Raw genomic sequence first — 6,337 nt, 5'->3', positions numbered from 1 at the left:
TGCAGGACTCTGCAGGGGAGGATTGGGTCAGCGCCTGGAGCGTCCGCTGGGAGGGGACCCAGGCTCCTGTAGCTCACCAGCATCTTTTAGGCTGGCGTCGAGGGCGAAACCAAGAGCCCACCTCTTCCTACTGGAGCGAGGACCCGCGGCCGCCGGCGCTTTAAACAAGGCTGGGCGCATGCGCGCGGTGCGGGCTTCACCTGGGCAGGTGGGCAGGTGGGCAGGTGCGTGGTCAATGGCGAATTCGACTACTGCTCTAAGGTCAGGCAGCTGGAGCCAAGCTCTCATCCTCCACTTACCACGTGGCGAGGAGCAGTCCCTTGGAGCCTCACGATCTTCGGCTATGAAGTAGGGATTGTTTCAATTGATAGTCGTCCCGAGGATTTTCTAAGATTGTGTGTTAAGTGGCCAGCTCGGGCTTAACAGAATCAAAGCTTAGTACATAGGAGCTACAAGTCGCTTCACCCCCATTTAGAGGCCTCTGTGCTCTGGGCAGTGGGAGCTCAGGGGTGAGCAAATCCCCGCAGCCGCAGCCTTAGGCCCAGAGCGCGGGTGATGGGGAGAAGTCGCCAGCGATGGGCTGAGCCTGGACTAGTGCGGAGCTGCCCTCCCTGTGCCCGGACATGCCCCAGGGATCCTGTGCACAAGTCAGGTCGGTCTCACTTGGCCTCTGCTCGGAACTCCATTGCAGCTCCCATCCCCTCAAAGTGAAAGTCCATGCGGTTCTACATTATCTTCCCACAGGTGAGCACACACCTGTGAGCTCATCTCCTAACCCAACTCCCTCCTTCCTCCCTCTCCCGCCACACTGGCCTGGCTCATCCTCTGGCTCATCCTCAGCCTCACCTCGGCCTTTGCGCTGGCTGTTCCTCGGCCTGAAGTTCTCTTACCTCAGATGCCTCTCACTCCCTTTAAGGCAGAGTCTCAACCTTCTGGCCCTTTAAATACAATTCCCCATGTTGTGACCCAACCATAAAATTATTTTTGTTGCTACTTCATAACTGTAACATTGCTGTTATGAATCGTAATGTAAATGTCTGATATGCAGGATGGTCTTAGGCGACCCCTGTGAAAGGGTCGTTCGACCGCCAAAGGGGTCGCGACCCACAGGTTGAGAACCAGTTTTAAGGTGATTACTCAAATGTCCCCCTCTCTATGAAAAGCATCGTCCTGAACACTTCCGGTCCCCATCTCTATACTTATTCTCCCCTCAGCACGAACTGCCTTACTGTCTCCCTCCTCACTAGAACGTGAACCCATGAGCGCAGGGCGGGTCTGTTTTCATCGCCGTTCCCAGTGCCTAGAACACAGCTGGGCACATAGTACTCAGTAAATATGTTAATGATGAGTGGAAAGGCTGCGTTTGTCATTTAGAGATAGCTGTCCGGAAGGACCTCTTTGAGGTGACGTTGGAGCTGAAACCTGGGAGGAGGAGGAGCCAGGAAAGCAGACAGGGGAGCTACCCCACGTGGAGGGAACAGCCTGAGCAGAGGCCCTGCGGTAGCAAAGAGCCTGCTATTTGGAGGCACTGAGAAGTCAGAGAGGCTGGCAACGCAGACAGATAGAAGCGTGAGATGCTGGACCAATGGCTTCCCGTCAAACATGCAGTAAACCCAGCTCCTTCACAAGATCCCGCTGTTACCTCTCTAGCCTCATTTCCTTCCGCCCTCCATCTCCTTCACTCCACTGGACACACCTGTCCTCTTTATGGTTCTTAAACACATCAGGCACCTGCCTGGCTCAGGGCTTTTGTGAGCTTGTGGTGAGAACCTGCATATTTACATTCTCCGTGTATCTCTATACAAGACACTAACTACACAGAGGACGCTGTAACTTGATAGCGGAGACACCTGACAAACGCTCCCTTAACCATGGGATTAGTCACCACCGCAATGGGATGTTCAGATTCCTCCTGGAAAGTTGCACTGAGAAGGGCACATCATTCCTGGGAATTCCTGTACAACATAGCTTGAATATAGCCACAAGGAAACAGGCAGTAACCCCTCATTGAGGGATATTCTGCAAAATAATTGCCCATAAGCTTCAAACCTGACAACTGGATTCAGCAGCGAGCCTGGATTGAGTCACTAGCCAGGAAATAGTTTCCTTTTCGGTGCACAAGGACATTAGTGTGACCATCACAAAATCTAAGGTCTGAGGAGAACATTGTTTCACTGTTAACTTCCTGACCTTGATCACCGGATTGTGGTTAAGACAAAGTTCTCATTATAGGATAGATACGTAAATGTGGAGGGGGGAGGGAACAGAGTAAATGTAAAACACGGGGGAATCACGTGAAGGGGAGACGAGAATTACTTGTACTTTTTAAAATAAAAATAAAAAGATTTATGGAAAGTGGCAGACACAGTAGAGTTCCCAAGTACCTGCACCCAATTTCCCCTATTAACACCTCATCCATCACTGGTGTGGTAATCTGCCACAATTTAATGAGCCACAGAAATTCATTCAGAAATGAAATTCATTCATTCAGGTCCATGCCTTATTCAAATTTCCCATTTACCTAATGTCCGTTCTCTGTTCCGGGACCTCATTCAGGATACATTACACTTGGTCTCCTTGTCTCCTAAAGCTTTTCTTGGCTGTTCTCAGGCTTTTCTTGTTTTGAACCTCGACAGCGTTGAGAACTAGTGGCCAGGTCTTTTGTAAAACATCCCTCAGTTGGGATTTGCCCGGTGTTTTCTTTTAGACTGGGGCATCTGTTCTAGAGCAGAAGGCCACAGACACAGGGTACCATCCTCACTGCATATCAGACTCACTGCCAACATGACTCATCACTGCTGATGCTGACTCATCACCGGCTGCTGTGGTCGCCGGTCTTTGCCCCTCCTCTACTGTCCTCTTTGGAAGGAAGCCACTTGGCAGCCACCGAAGGAGGGGATGTGCTTCCCTGAAGGCAGAGCATCTACGGAAACTATTGGACTTCTGTACACGTGTGTCTGTTCTCGCCATTTTGGGTATAACCAATGCTGCACTGTTTTATTGCTCAGATTGGTGCTCAAACTGCGTTCGGCTTTGGCCACTACTAGAGGCTCATCCCATTGGCTCCTGTGTCCCTTTACATGCCATTAGTGAGGTTTCTTTTCTTCTAGGTCCTTCATTCTGGACACGACTGGATGCTGCAGGTTCATCTTGTGTACTTCCTGCTCTAATCCTAGAATCACTTTAGCACTATTTTTTAAAGTTTCAAAGTTTCCTACCGGTCTGAAATTATTTCTAGTCAACGTCAAAAATACGCGAATCGCCCTAACCGGTTTGGCTCGGTGGGTAGAGCGTCGGCCTGTGGACTGAAAGGTCCCAGGTTCGATTCCGGCCAAGGCGATGTGCCTTGGTTGCGGGCACATCCCCGGTGGGGGGTGTGCAGGAGGCAGCTGATTGATGTTCCTCTCTCATTGATGTTTCTAGCTCTCTATCCCTCTCCCTTCCGCTCTGTGAAAAATCAATAAAATATATTTTAAAAAAAATACGCGAATCACATTTTTTTGGAAAGCTGTCTGACACATATCAAAACGCAGCGACCCTGGAATGTCGGCCACAGAAATGCAAGCACAAGCAGAGTGAGAGTGGATGTTACGGTTACTTCCGTGCTGCGGGCGGCAGCGAAAAGCAAACAGAAAAGCTGGGAACAAGTAAACCCTTGTCCACGGGGGTGGCAGCATCAGCGGAGGTGTGTCCACCCTGAAGGACCTTGTGAAGCACCTGGGTAGCATCACAGCAATTCCACCAGGAGTTCCTCCAAGTGAAGGGACTAAAAAACCTCATTTTCACCAGTGACCCCACAGGCCTCTGAGCACACACGGTGGTGGGAGTGCGGGTTCCATGCGGCAGCACACAGCCCAGGGTGCGGCCTGGTGACCTGGGAGGAGAGGGGTACAGGAAGGGAGGAGCCAGCCCTTCGCGATGCCACGCCCATCTGTGCAGGGGGTAACGTGAGACCCATAGTCAGGGCCCCAGGTCTGGGATCCCGTGACTCACTTCCTTCTGCACACTTTTGTTTTGTTGCATTTTTCTTTACACACACACACAAAACTTGTGACATTTTCAACATGCACATGACAAAAAACAGATGACTCAAAATTTAATTTTTCTAATTGTTAAAATTTTATTGAAATTCTTTCACCTAAAATTCCCAGTTTGGGAAAAGTCCTACAGGAATGAGAAGCACCACTGCATCTAAGGACATTAAGTTCAACGGAGGAAGCAGCTGATTGACCTATATAGGAGCCCGTCCCTGTGACAGGTCCCCAGAGACGGACCACATGCAGAGCTGAGTGAGTTCCTGAAAGGACTCTCTAGCACCGGCCCCTCAGACTGTGACTAGAGGGGAGAAGTAAAGGCTTTTCTTCATAAGCCTGTTTATCTGATTACCACCAAGGCATACTTTTATAATTTAAAAAATGTCCATAAGAAATAAGGAAAAAAATCCAAAAAATTCGAGTCTTGGTTGCAGGTAACAGACTTCCTGGACTCAACTTTTCTGCTCCCCGCACTTAAGATCTCAAAAACTCCCTGTGTGGGAAGCCCTAATAGCTTCTGGCAAAATCGGATTGAAGTTCGCAGGTGTGCAGCCTGGCAGCCCTGGCCCCAAGGTCTGGGAAGAGTGACTCAGCATGGGCACCAGCTGTCAGGACTCCCAGACGGAGGGGCTGTGACCCAATCGGAGGTGCTCCCCACTGACAGCCACCACAAACCCCGTTATACCAGGGAATCCGTGGGGGAACTAGGGGCCTCGAGGCTCCCCAGTTTAGCATCAGTGGAGGCTGGGGGATGCAGATGCACGGGCAATGCCTGCTCTAAGGCTCAAGCACCTCAGGAAGTGAACATGCTCCCCCTCACACTCCTGACAGGGCTCAGTGACCCCTCACATATCCGCCCGGCTCTCCCGCCCCTGGCCCTCCCCCGCTTTCTGCCTAAGCAGTTTCCGAGCGCCTGGGATGACCTCTGTCCACCCCCACCCCACCACAGGCCCCGTTTCCTAAACTCAACAGCTTCCCTCCCAGCAGTGCCCTCCCTCTCCAGCCTGAGCTTGACACCACCTCCCCGCAGGACGCCTTCTCTGCCTGCACAACCTAACAGCAATGGGAGCGGAGGCAGCGGGCACTTGGGGCCACTCCATAAGCAAGGAAAGGCCCAGGGTGGTGGGCCCGGTCTGAAAAGAGTCTTTATTGCTTGTACCGTACAAATATGAGGAACAGGGAAAGGCCAGTGGGGAAGACGGAGAACTGTCAGATAAATGACATACACACACAAAAAGAAGAGACCTCCCACCCCCAAACCAGCCCCACCCACCCCACGTCTCTCGGTGAACTACCTAGTACCGGAGGTGAGAAGATCAAAACCACAAAGTTACATTCCAAACACCCGGAGATGTTGGTGGGGAAGGGGGAGAGACAGGGCAGCAAGTGGACCTCACGTGTGGCTCTCACACTAGGCCAGAACCCCTCCCCCTGGGAAGAAATGCTGGGGTCAGGGCCAGGGGCCCGAGTCCACACACATATGCACACACACCACACACTTGAGGCCGGGACACGCTTGCTCTCACACACACACCCAGCACACATGCACACACACACCACACACTTGAGGCCAGGACTCGCTTGCTCTCACACACACACACACACACCCAGCACACATGCACACACACACCCCATGTGCACTGTCTCAGATGCACAAGGACACCAACAGCACACAATCCAAGGCACGCACGCACACGAGTGCCCATAGCACTGACACGTTCACCTTAAGGCTGCAGAACGTGGGGCTGGGGGAGGGGGGTGGCCTGGAGCCTCCTTCTCAGAGGCCCCCACCCCAGTATGTACCAGAGACACCCATCCCTGCCCCCTCCTCAACCAAGTTCATGGGGCCCAATACTGTCTCGGTGCGAGATGTGTAACAGCCGAGGCTGGCACCCCTCTACCCCAGGCAGAGAGAAGGGGCAATCCTGGCCCCCATTCCGGGAGGGGCCAGGCCCAGGTCCAGCAGGAGGTAAGGCTGGCTGGAAGGAAGCCCTGGTAAGGCACGGGGCTTGGGGTGGGAAGGCTGGGCCCCAAATGTTCCTCCTACTTCGTCCACAGGGTCAGGAGAGCAGCGTGGGGCGCAGGGAGGCAGCGTCCATCCCCTTGGCCGCTCTGGGTTCCCCACCAGGTAATCGACCCCAGCTCAAGAGAGCCCTGGACCTCTGCTCCGGCAGCTCTCAAAGGCCCCAGCCTGGGCCTGGGCTGTTCCCTTGCCAGGCCACTCGGAGCCTAACGACAGGCATGGAAGGCAGCCCGAGTGCTGTCCGCACCTCTGAGGGCGGCACAGCACAGAAGGCAGCCGT

Source organism: Myotis davidii, unplaced genomic scaffold (assembly GCF_000327345.1).
Source record: "Myotis davidii unplaced genomic scaffold, ASM32734v1 scaffold178, whole genome shotgun sequence".
Taxonomy (NCBI): Eukaryota; Metazoa; Chordata; class Mammalia; order Chiroptera; family Vespertilionidae; genus Myotis; species Myotis davidii.
The sequence above is the reverse complement of the archived record's forward strand: the minus strand, read 5'-3'. Positions refer to the sequence as shown.